Here is a 14,730-nt window from a genome sequence, read left to right on the forward strand (position 1 = left end):
GTCATCAGATGGGTCATCTCTAGATATTGCCTCATCAGTAATGTCAGTCAATCTATAACCCTCTCCTGTACCAATCACTGTGCTCCATGATCTGCCGTCATCATCAAATCCTATGACCATCACCAATTCTACTCGCACTACAGCTGCTTGTAACTCCAAGGCAAATATCCCTCCATTCTCTTCATTCATGGGAATATCTGCCCTAAAGTGAAATTCATCAGGTATTCTCATAGTTTTTCCCACTTTTTCCATGCACTTGCGAGTTCTCAATGTCACTGGGCCTAGTAAGATTGTTGTTTTGTTCTCCCCCTTGCCCCCTTGCCTTGTCACACTCTGAAACACTTGTGTATGAGTGCAATAGAAATAAAATATCAACATCAACATCAATATCACTTTATCAGGCAGCCATGTTTACAAAATGCGTACCTCATAGTGAAAACTTCCGGTTCTAACGGGGCTCCTCGTATGGCTATTTGCCCTGTGAATGCCATGATAAATTCTCCCACGTTTAAATAATGTATTCCTGATGTTGAACACACTATGCCTTCACCAGTGAAAGTAATCATCATGTTTAGTTTCGTCATTAAATCTCGCCCCAGTGTATTAACTGATGTCTTCCTTAATTACAACAATGGAACAGACATATGGCATTCTCCTATAGTGACTGGACATTTCTCAGTAAAAGGAACTTGTAGCTCCCGAGAACCCTTGAGCATTCATGGCATTACCCGATAATGAAAATGTTCTCTCTCGTATACATGAGCGAGTCTCTCCCATGTCTACTAAAAAAGAAAAGGATTTGCCTCTTATAGTGACGTCAACCCTCGCTTCCTCTTGAGGATTGGGAGTCACAGATACTATTGAACACATCAAGTCACCCAGTGAGCTGTACTATTGTGGGTGCATACTTATCCCTGTGCCCGTGAAAGGATTCCCACCGTCGACAGTGACATCCCCTATTTTAGGAGTCAATAATTGTCCTGTGTTTGCGCACTGTTGAATCTGTATGGGTGCATTCTGTGACTGCCCTTGTGGCCGATTCAATGGTGCTTGCTGTGGCTGAAAAGCCTGTTCCATTCTCGGTGCTTGTGCTTGATACACTCTCTGATCTTGGGCAAACCCGTCCCTACTTATTCAGATGGATAAGCAGTCCCCACCTCTTGAGAACTGCCCGTTCTGTACATACCCTTGGCTCCCACATGTTCATGCTATGTGCCCTGTCATTTCACATGTCCAACAAACAGGGAGGGGTCTTCTGATTTGTCCTCCCTGCATGCCTTGATAATCATTCTGCATAGTTGAAAACCCACCTTGGTTACTCTGAACATTTCCTTGATTATTCTGAAAGTCCCCTCTTCCGCTGAAGCTTCCCCTACCTCTTGGTACGAATCCGTTCCCTCCTTGATCAAACTGCTGTTGGTTATCCACCTGCCACATGCCTGCTGTTTCCTGTGATCCTGGCCCTTCTCCACTATTTAACATCTCCCCCTATTATAGAGCATACTTTGATAGTTTCTTATGTACTAGCTGAGCTTCCTTGAGCTTCCTAGCATTGTCTTTCTTTTGATTTTTCTCCTGCAACAATCGGCAATGATGCACAATGGTCAGCTGTATTTATTCCCATGGTTTCGCCTCCATACCCACCAGCTTCTTGAGCTGTCTCTGTACCTTGTCTGGTAGTCCCTGACATAATATATGAAAAAACACAGGTATAGATTTTCCCCACGACTCCCGTGTTTCCAAAGACCACTGCTCTTGAAAATTCTGAATGTAAATAAGCGGATCCTCCCCTTCTTGTATCGTACATGCCATGATAGCGTCCATGTCTGACGTATCAGGATATTGTACTCGAAGAGCTTTCCAGACTGCCGATCTACAGTTATTAAACGGCGCTCCATCGTGCGCTGTGTTCTGTGCAGTGACACTCAAGTATCCTGCTCTCGACCAAATGTCATCAGCCCTCTCCCAAAGGATAGCTGCTAGAAGACCCTTAATGTCCCCTATGATGAGCGTATTTCCTCGTGTCATTTTCTCTAATTCTTAGATCCATTTTCCAGCACCCGACGTCAAACTCTGGAGTTTACACCTTAAATTATCCTTATCCATCTGGGGCCACGGTCCCTACATGGTCTGGCCCCTCCTTTTTCTAACAAGGGGAACTGCAAAACCCTAAAATCGCACTTGTCTCCCATCTTCTGCCTGTTCATAGTAGGGACAATGGTTCTGCACTGCCTTCTTCCTGGTAATGACCTTAGCCTGCTCACATAGGGTGGTGAGTCCCCCCTCTTACTAAGAGGTTGCCTTTTAGGTCAATCTGGCTGTGCCAAGGGCTCTGGCATCCTCGATTAAGGTCTGACCATCTTACTTCATTATCTGTCAGAGAACACCCCTTGGGACCACATGCACTAGCACCCTACTCCCCACAAAAGCTTTCTCTGTCTTCGTCTGACTTATCTTGTCCCCAACTAGTGTGACTTCCCTCTTTCTCATTTCTGTTTAATGTTAGTTTGTCTAAAGACAAAGCTCTATGGTCGAGGCTGAACAAACCCCCCTCTTTGCCTCGCAACTGTGCACCTTCAAATTGATCGTCTTTCCCTTTATTTCTCCATTCACTTTTTTTCCTCATCTCTTGATAAGCCTTCTCGATTCTGTCTCCAATTGCTCCTATATCAAAATTATCTTCCAAGTCTACTCTACAGGATCCTGGCATTGGTTCTTGTGTCCGGAAGAACTCCTCTATGTCCTCCCAAGCCACTACTGGATTAGGTTCCATTAACTCTTTCTCCATGCAATCAATGTCACGTGCCCTTTGCCTTCTCTTTCGTTCCATTTCCTCGTCAAACTCTCTTTCTTTCTCTTCTTCCTCCCTAACCCTTTCATCTTCCTGTCTTTTCACCTCTCTTCTCTCGTTTGCTCTACATACTTCTTCACCTCTGCATCTTTGCATTCTTTTATCTCTTAATTTCTGTTCTTCATCTTCTTCTCTTCTCTTTTCTAACATGTCTCGTTCTTAGATTGCTTTTTGTCTGTTGTCATACTTTTTCTGCTCCTCTACTCTCTCCTGTTTTCTCAACTGTTCATCTTGATACAGTTGTTCCCGTCTTTGTCTATTCTTTCATTTAGCCTCATCTTCTTTTAATCGTTCCTCTCGTTCTGTCTTTTTTTATCTTGTTCATCCTGATCTTCCCTTTGCCTTGCTTCCTCAATGCTCTATCCATCAAATTTGAGCAATATCTGACTGCCCATCCATTCTTTCTGTATGATCACTACCTTGTCAGCTTAGTCTTTCTCTCCTTTCCATCTGAAGCCCAACAAGGCTGAAACTGACATATCTTGTTGTTCACTTCTCTCTTTGTCCCGTGGGACTTTAGAGATCACATCCCTTTCTGGAGTCTTTTCTGGACTCTCGTCGCTGCTACGTGCAGGCGGCTCATATGTTGGATTACTGTACCCTGTCACTGCCTTAAATTCTCTTAAAGGATATAATCCTTCATCTTTGGCACTATCGCCATTTACTTCAGGCACGGTAGGCGGAGCAGAAGGCTCAACACTTCCCTCTTTGCACTGGTTAAGCATCCAGTTGTCAGTATGCAGGTCTTCCCTTTCCTCCTGGTACATCTTCCAAAGCTCCAAGCTAGCTATTCTCTTTTCTAGCTTTTTTCACTTGTAATCTGCGTGCAAGTATGTCGTCATATGTTGCAAAACTTCTTTGGACAGCTATCCCCCTTGTGGCGATGGCATGAACATTTTATCTGCCGTGCACATAACCATTCTGCACTGTACTGTTTAAGCTTGGGTGCACATTTTGGCAGCTGCCTGCACAAGTGTATAAGCGGAGTAACATCCTCCATCATGACTAGTCACAATCGACTGTCAAAACGTACTGTTATTTTACATAGATAAATACTTTTCAGAAAAATAATACAAAATGAGCGTGCACCAATCGTCGCAGCTCCAAACCTCTATGTTTTACTTTACTCTGATCTACCTATTCAATGAACAGTTCTTCAATATTTAATCATTTCTTTACTACACACATTTAATATACAGACAGACAGACAGACAGACAGACTGACTGACTAGCCGGCCCACATACACTTCCGTGCTTCTTGTGACTACTCTCCCCCCTAATAATGACTCTGATCGGAGTATGAGTTGTTCTCTTTAATGATCCTTGATCGTTCGTAGCCTAGCTATGTCCACTTGGACTTTAAAACACTCCTTCTAAATGTCCTTGACGTAGGATACTGGGCTTATCATATGGATCGTTCCTTGTCCATATACCTTAAATTATGACGTTCTTTGTACTTAAACCAAACTACCCCAACCAACCCTCCGTTACTCTTTCCCCGTTATCCCGCTATTGCTTTCCCCACTCAATGCTCATTCATCAGTTGCCCTCTCGCTTACTCTACTCACCATTCGCGTTTTTGACTTCTGACCCTCGAGATCGTCTCCTCCTCAACCAGCCGCTTCAGACTTCGGTCCGCTCAGCTGCCTGTAGAAACCAGGAGGGGATTCTGTGAAAGAGGGACTACGTACCCAGCTTGCTGCTTGCGTTACTGCTTGCGTTACTGCATCTGTACAATTGTAAAATGACTTTGCATTTTCATCATCATTTCTGTAGCATGAGCATCTTCATCTCAAGCCCGAAATGTTGCTCATCTTTAACACTTTCCTCCTTAATCCTATAGAACGTTTATGATCTTCAGCTTCTTGCCTCTTTTCTGGATGTGTCAGCTCTGCTTTGCATGAAGTCACCAATTTTCTTTTCTGCTAATTTTCACACTTCCTCCAGGATTTCATTCAGATGGCCATCATATTGTCATGAATGAATATATGGTTTCCTTAATGGTACCTTACTTCCATGATTCTTTTCGGTATAGGTATTTTCACTGGTACTGCACGTGTCTCAAACTCTAGCTCCCAACATATAGGCAAAAAGGGAGTGGACCTTTGGTGGGGGTGCTTGGCTCCTTTTCTGCATGCGGAACTCAGGCAGCATCTCCTGCAAACCTGCGTTGCTCCACATCTTGGCGTTGTCTTGCCAGGGCTTTGCCGCAGAAGGTCCGAACCTTGGATATTATAGGCTCGGTAGCGTGGACGTAACAAACATGTTATGTGGAAATCGGGCAGTATCTCCTGTGAACCTGCATCTTTCAACACCCCAGCCTTGTCCTGCGAGGGCTTTGCTGCAGAAGGTCCGAACCTTGGATATTATAGGCTCGGTAGCGTGGACATAACAAACGTGTTACATGGAAATTGGGCAGCATCTTCTGCGAACCTGTGTTGTTCAACACCGCCGCCTATGCTGCGAGGGCTTCATCAATGGGTTGATGAAAAAGAGTGATGGGGTAATTTTGTTCGAATCCTACATTAGATGGAGTGGACAACTCCTGTTGTACGGTTTTGCAAAAGGGCCCCTACAGGCAATTTTAATTGTTTCCACCGAGTACTGGAAAAGTCAATTGCAAAACATAGGCAAAAATCAACTTTTCTCTTCACTTTTACACTACATGTTTGCAAAAATGCAAATCTCTCCCACAATTAATGATTTGGAATCAGCTTGCTTTTACCAATGAAGCAACAATCATTGGAAGTCATTTTCCGAGTCCTGTGGCGTGAAAAAAGTGGTGGTAAAATGATTTTTTGATTGTAGCTTTATTTTCCCAATCTTGAACAGAAGCCTAGGAGCTCCAGAATGCAAATTAATGAGAATGTACAAAGAATCTCATACAGACACAAAGTGAAATGAAATGCATAACAAAAGTCATTGTTTCACACAGCTTGTTCTGTACCCTCATCATGTCTAATCCCCCAAAAATGACACTTACAAAGCCTATTAAAACCTTATATAATTTAAAGAAAAAAGTGCCAGTTACCTTTCCCCATCACTAATCACATCCTATTTTAAATAATCTGCTGCTGAGGCATGTTAATAAAATAGGGCCTCCCTGGGAGAGCCTGCGCAGTCCCGGCTAATTGTCAGAGGAGATAGACAGAACATGGGTGTCCCATGGGCATTTGTTTCTTGTCCTACTGTTAAATCCACCAAGGATTGCACTTTCCAGGAAATATTTAAATACCCTTTTTTAGTTTTAAAAGAATTGAACCATTTCTACTTTGGCAGAAACATAACAGTACATGTTTTTTTCTTGTGCTATTTTCCAGGTATTCGTGATCAATCATCTGAGAGGCAAATGTTCATTGGGGGGGCAGTCCTCCAGTCCAAGTAGCCTGTCTGTCACTGGTGGGATCTGGTAAGATCCCATAGCAGATAACTTCAATTTCTTGCACTGCCTAAAAACCCTATAACCAAAAATGTGATGGGTGGTAGGTTTTGAATAAATCTGAACCACTGGCACTGCTCTCAGCAATCTTCCACACCACCGTGTTTTAGCTTGTCTGTTCCATTGTAAAAGGGGTCCAGCCAAATGCAAATCAGTCAGGTACTGCCACCAATGGTAGCAGCCCAAACCAAACTGCTAGGCCAGCTCCCCTCTGCAGGGAAACGCAAACAACCCCAGACAAGTTTCAGCCTTGTTGAGCTTCATCAGTGAGGTGCGGCTTCGTACGCTATGGCACAGCGAGCAAGGGGCCCATGTCTGGGCACACCCTCTCACACAGGGAGAAAAACTATTACCAACAAAGTGATGGGTGGAAGGTTTTGAAAAAATCTGAACCACTGGCACTGCTCTGGGCAACCTTACACACCACCGTTTTTTAGCCCGTCTGTGAAATTTCAAAAGGAGTCCAGCAGTTACATCATACTTTCCAAACAAGACCCACAATATACATGATCCATTCTGTTTGCATGCAAACACTGTTAATAGTTACTCAAATAGAATGACCTTATCAAATTAGTACTTATCATTTCATTTTACGAATTCCAATGGACTCACATACCGATGCACAGACATCACAGTACTGCACTACTGTTAAAAGATGCAGTCCAAATTCTGGCTACCCACAGTCTGTACAGTGCTCCGCGGCTCTCAAGCAAGGTCTGTGCTTTAAGCAAAATAAATAAATAAATAAAAAATAATTCATGAAAGGTTCTGGCTGAGCAGGCTAGGCTTCCCTCAAGACAAAAATACATACTATTTAGGTCAGAACCCCACTGGTAAGCATGAGAAGATCTGAAGCTGGTCTATACTCACCATCCTAGCCTCGACATTTTCAGGTAGGGCCATTTTGGACCAACTCAGTGAGGTGATGCTTCGATTTTCTAAGTGTATCAAGCAAGGCAGCCACATCTGGGCATATACATTTTAGCTTAGGGAGACAAACTGAAACCAACATGCATTTGCAACGCCAACAGTTTGGGCTTTTGAGTACACATGGGATAGGCATTTGCCAGGCACTGCCATAAGGGTACCGTCTGGCCATAAAATGCGATAATCTGGAAAATGGTGCGAGTATCTAGGCATATGATGTCATTTTCTGGCAGATGTCTGTCGTATACCAATACACAAGCCAACATTAGTGGCTTTGCGATTCCTTTAGAATGGACTCCAGTGCAAGGAACAGATGTGAGAACACACTTATTGCTTTTAAATCTAATGGCTGAAAACAAGCATTGTTAAGAGATTGTTTTAATTACAACAGGAGCTCATTTACAAAGGCAATTAAGTCATTAAAAACTCAAAAGAATGCTTAGATATAACACAAGCAGGCCCTATTCAGCACAAGGTTTGATGTTACTTTGTGAGAGAGCTAGATCAAAAAGTACCGGTATGTTTCAGCAGGGAGGGACAGGCAGTTGGTGGGAATACCATAGGAATTAACATGGCAATGCATGGGTAAACGACCAAATTCGTCCATAGAAAGTTTGTCCCTCCTAACATCTCCATACTATCTTTGGTCCCATGTAATTGTTCTTGCTTACACCTAAGCGCCTAATTCAAAGCCTTACATCAAATCACTTTTTGATTTTACTACACTCTCCCCTACCAACCTTATTGTTTCAGTAGTTAATGCAGCAGAATATATACTTTGAATGTAATTTGTAAGGGCCCTCAGTTTGATGGATGTAAGTCTCTGAATCAGCCATAACCACTGGCATTGCTTGGCCAGCCTTCCATACCATTGTTTGCAAATCAGCCTTGGCCCTGACACGAATATCAGCAGCCCTGCCCAAACTGCTGGACCACAAGGCCTAAACATGCTTGCAGTGGCTTGTGTTCCAGTGCACAGGGGACACGGCTTAGCAATTGAGACTAAACTGTACTGTTTGGTGGCAGAACCAAGTCTCTGATGGCTTGTCCCCTTCTGTAACGGCACAGACATGTTTAAGAATTATGGACTGGAAGACTGCCCAGTGAAATGATAATGGTAATGCCCACTTCTAAGTCTTGCTTCAAATAACCTTTTGATTTTACTACACTCTCCTCTCCAGAATTACATTTTTCTTACTAGCAACCTTATTTGTAAACTTCTACATAAGTAGTTAATGCAGCAATATATATACTTTGAATGTAATTTGTCAGGGCTATTAACCATTTATTCACCTGCTGCAGAAATTTGTTTCCAAGCATCATCCCCTGCCATTTATTGTCTGATACAGTTAACCATCTTATTAAGCATGATGGTAACAAAAAGCTATATTTTCACATAGAAAACATACTTTATATTAAAGAAATCAACTTGATAGGTTTGGAAAAAATAGCTACCTTGTAAATGAGAGGTTTGAAATGAAAATAAGATGAACTGTGCAGTTAAAGAAAAGCAACACAGGAACTTGCAAGCTAGTTGTAGGCTGCCTGCTTTAGCAAGTGTGCTACCTTACTTAGAGGTGTGAATGGCCCTCCAGCGCCCTGGTCATTTCTGCTTTCATGGCTGTGGGGCATAAATCATTGTCCAAGGCAAGCAAACAAATCCGGGCCGGGTCTCCTGCTGTGCAGACCCTCAGAATGCTAATCGCTAAATCCCCCTTTGTGAAAACATAAAAATAATATGAGGCCGGGAAGCCCAAAAAGAAACACACCAACACAGGTTACAAAGAACATACAAGTGCTTTATTTAAAAGCTACAACAGTTACCAAAGTCAATTGACAAACGGATAGCTATTCGGCTCTCAGAGTAACGTAACGAACTTCAACGAAGGTTCGATGCATTAGTAAGAGGGACCGTACATTGGAATACTTGGGCTAGTTATACTCTTTATCCAGCCCTTGGCCAACCCCCTCGCGGGTCAACCATTCTAGGAATCGGGCTTATGGGTTCCTTGCCAGGTCAATCCTATAATATATGAATTTTGATTAGTTTCGCTGATATAGTTGTACATTTACACATAGGTCAGCAATAGGACAAGGTCTCAGTTCGCAACCCCGACAAGTGGCCTACAGGCATATTAATTATTGGTGTGTACGGAGGTCACAACGGCCAGAATCTTACTCTGAATGTCATTCGGCCTCCATTTTGATGTTCAGGGTGACTTCCACATTACAAGAGAACCTAAAATGGCGGCTTAATCCAAGATGGCGACTTACATTACTTTCTCTAAGGTCAAAACCTTGTCGCAGAGTTTGTTCGCATATGATGTTTAGACAACTTGGCGTAGGCCAATACACATACAATTGCTGCGATAGGAGGCATAATATTGTTTCAGTTCCGACAAACCCTCCTTTTGGCCTATGCCAAGTGCTAACATAATTTCTAATACTTCTGTAAATAACTCCATGCATTATTGTCCATACATCCTGAATCATTATCTGTAATGCCTATAGCCATTAGGTCGTTCATCAGAACCTCTTGTAACACAAACTCTTTAGATGCTGTATCTGGGGCGTACATTTTGTGCCCTACTGTGCTCACCGCTTGAGTACAACACCTCCCTAGCATTGCACATATACTAGGTAGACATTGGAAACAGCAACAAAGGAATAGCATGATTCCCAAAATAACCAGGTTAACAGAAAGCACCTTCCAACCCCAGGATCGTAGAGAATCCCAGACCAGGCGCTAATATTCCAATCTCCCACCGGAACATGCACCTCAGAACTAAGGATGTGCAAGTTCTGTATTGCTTTAGAAATTGTCGGCGAGGAGTCTGGTACGAAAACACAGCAAGCGGACCCCACTAATTTGCATACTCCACCACGTTCTGCCAGAATGACATCTAATGCCATCCGATTTTGGAGTGCTACCAATCTTATTGCCTTTTGTTCTAGTGTCATATTGTAGAGTATATCCGTCGTCCAGTTGATGGTTCTCTCCAGTACTCTTGCTAACCCCCTAATGTTTTCAGAGTTTGCTATCTGTCCCCAAAAGGGCACAACTGATTTCGCTATATCTCCCAATACTTGCCCAGGGGTATCTTCATTCTCGTCCCGTTGTGGGCGAGCCTTAGAAACTTCCAACGTACTAGCTATAAATACCCCAGGTAACAGGATTCCTAAATAATAGGTTCCTTGCCAATCCTTGGGCAACCAGGGAAATGCTGAACTACCACAAACGAAATAAACAGGCCCCCCTACATACAGAGGCCTGTTCTCCCCAGTCAAATTTACAATGTTTACACAACCTTCAAAATCTCCCATTGGCCGAGTGCAATTTCTTTGTAAACAGAAGGGGACTGAATCGGGGCAATGATTAATAGAGTAGGAAGGGGGCACAGCGTTCTTATTGCCTATCAGAGCCATTTTAAAGGAAATTAGAGTTTGGAAAGGAAGAGATAGTTTATCAGATGGCCTAATAGAAGCGACATTTGGTCTACTTCTATTTGCAAAAAGCGAGCATCCCAGGGGAGTCAATTCACGTTTCTCAAAATCGTTTAAATTAGTTCCATCAAAGTTCCCTGAGATGCTATCATTCCAACGGCCAAAGAATAGTGCTCTAAGAGAGGCATAGCAAGCAGTCGTTAAAGGTAAAGGGTGAATATACCATCCTAGCCCCTTGTTCCCATGTTGCGGTAAATGGGTGCAAATCCAGCAATTACTCTTATTAAAAATGGCATGCGTTGCATTCATTACTATCATTAAAGTGTTATTATGATACTTTCGTCTATGCTGGGAGTCTCTAGGTGACAAGGTGTGAAGGTGTACAGAGGGAGTCAAAGCAGTAGGTACAATCTCAATTGGCAGTAGAGGTTTTAGAGGGTAGATTTCTTCGAAGTACCAAAGTCCCACAGCGGTAATTACACAAATTCCAATTATTATTAACACAACACAGCAATACGTTTTCGGGGCCCAGGCACATTGTTCGTTGTCCTAGTTGGTCACCCCCTTATTTACAAGTCCAATGCGGGGAGCAGCGGTGGAGGTGGCAGGCATCGTAGTTTCTCAATCGACGACCCCAATGTTCGTTGATGGCGACACTACGGTCGCGCGACTTCTTAGTCCTTCCCAACCCTAGCCAGCAAAATCCCTTTTTTTCCTTTTGATCGAAAGGAACTTTCTTTTACAAGAGAAAACTTTCAATCACTTCTTCTTCTCAGATGCACGGAAAAAGACCCGTGCCGTAGTTCTATTTTCTTCGTCGAAGGTCGTACCTGGTGGTACCCAAAACTGTTTGATCCGCAAACAAGGTAACGTCACTTCCTGACGGAGGCGACGTATCGGAGGCGACGGAAGTTGCAGAACTTGAAACAATGTTTTCCGGAAATGACTTTTTCAAAGAATGCGGGTACGAAATGGACTGTTCCCCAAGCTCCACAGGCTCAGGGAAATTCTCCGACGCACTCACAGTGCTGTTTGCTAATCCAGGATCAGAGATTGTAGCATCAGCGAGGGGTTCTGCTTCTTCTGTAACGTGTGGCGTCGGGTCAGGAAGTTTCTTGACATGCGTCGCATGGATCCAATGTTTTTTTCCAGCCACCCGCACTGCTGTCTGGGTGACCAACAGCACCTGGTAGGGTCCCCTCCACCGAGGAGCGAGACAGGAAGACCTTTCGTAGGCCTTCACTAGGACCCAACTTCCAGGCTGAATATCGTGTCCTGGGTCCGTAAACCGTACAGGTAAAGCTGATTGGACCTGATGATAAATGAAATACAGATTTTTAGTCAACTGGTTGCAGTAGTCTACAAGCAATACATTGTCAACCTCCCTCAATGTTTTAGGCCTTGGAAGACCCCAAATATTAGCAGGTCTCCCCATCACTACCTCAAAGGGGGAGAGCACCGTCTTAGTTTGAGGTGTTATTCGCATGGCTAACAATACAATGGGTAAGGCATCTGGCCATTTTAGTTTGGTGTCGGCACATGTTTTTGCAAGTTTAGTCTTCAGAATGCCGTTATGTCCTTCTACCAACCCAGCACTTTGAGGATGTCTAGCTGAGTGAAATCGTTTTTCAATGTGTAACGCTGTGCATATCTGCAAAATTACTGCTGCAACAAAATGGGGACCATTGTCCGACCAAATTACCCTTGGAAGCCCAAATCATGGAAAGAATTCTTTTACCATAGTCTTTGCAGTGGTCATGGCAGTAGCATCTTTAACGGGGAAAGCCTCGACCCATTTACTAAAAGCACAAATAATCACAAGAACATATTTTAGATTGCTACACCGTTCCATCTCGATAAAATCAAAGTGGATGACCTCGAAGGGAACAGAAGGGGGCCCAAAGCTTCCCCTTGGAGTTACTGTCCCCTTCCCCACATTGTGCTGTAAGCAAATCATACAATTCTGAACATGGCGCTGTGCAATCTTCGAAATGTTATCATTCACCCATACTTGTTCTAACATTTTCGTGATCTGCTGAGCACACACATGCGTAGGACCGTGTGCCATCGTAACCATTGCCAGCACATATGAATCAGGGAGCAACCATTTTCCTTCAGATGTATACACCCAACACCCATCATCATCCAGTTTCCCCATTCCTTCAGCCCACCTTTTAGACTCTTCTATTGTGGCATCAGTTTGAATATCTCGCACAGACCCAATACCCTCATCCATTACATAGGCATCTTTTTTTCCCTTAGAGCATACATGTCTGCGCCAAGGTCTGTAGCCATTTGCCTGGCTATCTGGTCAGCAAAAGCGTTCCCTTTTCCCACATCATCTATGACCTTACGATGTGCTGCACATTTCATGATCGCTAACTGCCTAGAGAGTGAGAGTGCCTAGAGCAATTGCACTATCAGGGGACCATGCTGGATCTTGGTCCCATGTGAGGTTAGGAACCCCCTTTCTGACCAGAGCCTCCCAAAGTTGTGAGTCACCCAAAGGCGTACTGGCTATCAGTATATATGTTTACTGTATGCCCTTCAGAGAGTTCACAAGCTCGGGTCAACGCTATAATCTCTGCGGCCTGCACGGAGTTATGCGGAATTCTCTTAGTTTCAACTTCCGTACTCAACGTAGTAACTGCATAGGCAGCTGTAGATGTACCATCTGGGAGTTTGAAGCAGGAGCCATCACAAAACAGCTCCCCTTCTGCATTACCTAAAGGAGTATCTATAAGATCTATCCTGCCCTTCGTTTCCTGTTCAGTGGTATACAGGCAGTCATGTAATTCTTCATCACCGCAAACAGTAATTTGCGGGAAAGGTAGAAGTTCAGCCGGATTAAGAACACAACACCTCTTAATTTGAATGTGAGGGGCAAACAGGATTAATTCATACCTTGTCAGCCGTGCAGAAGTGAGGTGTTGCGTTTGGGTTTTATTCAATAGGATATCTACAGAGTGAGGTACCATCAAAATTAAATCATGGCCTAGGACCATTCCCTCACTCTGTTTTACAGACGCGGCAGCAGCAGCGACAGCTCGCAAACATCTTGGCAAAGCGCATGCGACAGGATCAAGGGTGGAGGAGTAGTAGCCGCGTGGCCTATTCTTCCCTCCGTGTTCCTGTGTTAACACAGCCAAAGCACATCCATCCCATTCATGCACAAACAACACAAAGGCCTTGTCATAATTTGGAGTACCCAGAACCGGTGCAGAGCATAACGCGGTTTTGAGAAGCTCAAATGATCGTTGATGTTCCGATTTCCATGGCAGCGGCAGAGAAATGCCCTTCTTCGTCAAAGCCAACATCGGTTTTATCACTAGTGAAAAGTTCGGGATCCACAACCTACAGTAAGAAGTCATACCTATTAAGGCCCTGACTTCCTTCTGTGTATTTGGAACAGACATGCCAGAAATGAGTTTTATTCTTTCAGGTGTCAATCTTCTCCCCTCCTTTGACAGGAGGTAGCCTAAATAGGCGACCTCCTGACAACAATATTGAAATTTCTTGAGCAAAGCTTTATGACCGTTTTCGGCCAGATGAAAAAGTAACAATACAGTGCCTTCTTTACAAGCACTTTCAGAATCTGCAGCCAAAAGCAAATCATCGACATACTGAAGTAGTGTACAAGTAGGTGGCAATTCAAGGGTGTCGAGATGCTCTTTCAAAGCTGTACTATAAATGCTTGGACTTTCAGTATACCCTTGAGGTGCCCGAGTAAATGTAAATGAACGTCCTCCCAAGGTGAACGCGAACAAATATCTACTCTCCTTGTCTATAGGAATGCTAAAGAAAGCATTCTTTAAATCCACAACACTAAAGTGCGTAGCCGTAGCAGGGATCATTGTTAGTATCGTTGTTACATCAGGCACAATTGGAAATTGTGGGGCGACAACTTTGTTAATAGCACGAAGATCAATTATAAAACGGTATGGGATTGCATTGTCGCCTTTCTTGTATATAGGCAAAATTGGGCTGTTACATAAACTACCTACAATCTCTTCAATCACCCCTCGATGCACAAAATCGGAGACAATGCACTTCAAAGCACGCTCGCCCT

The sequence above is a fragment of the Ambystoma mexicanum genome, chromosome 2q (assembly GCF_040938575.1).
Source record: "Ambystoma mexicanum isolate Mex_15411 chromosome 2q, UKY_AmexF1_1, whole genome shotgun sequence".
Taxonomy (NCBI): domain Eukaryota; kingdom Metazoa; phylum Chordata; class Amphibia; order Caudata; family Ambystomatidae; genus Ambystoma; species Ambystoma mexicanum.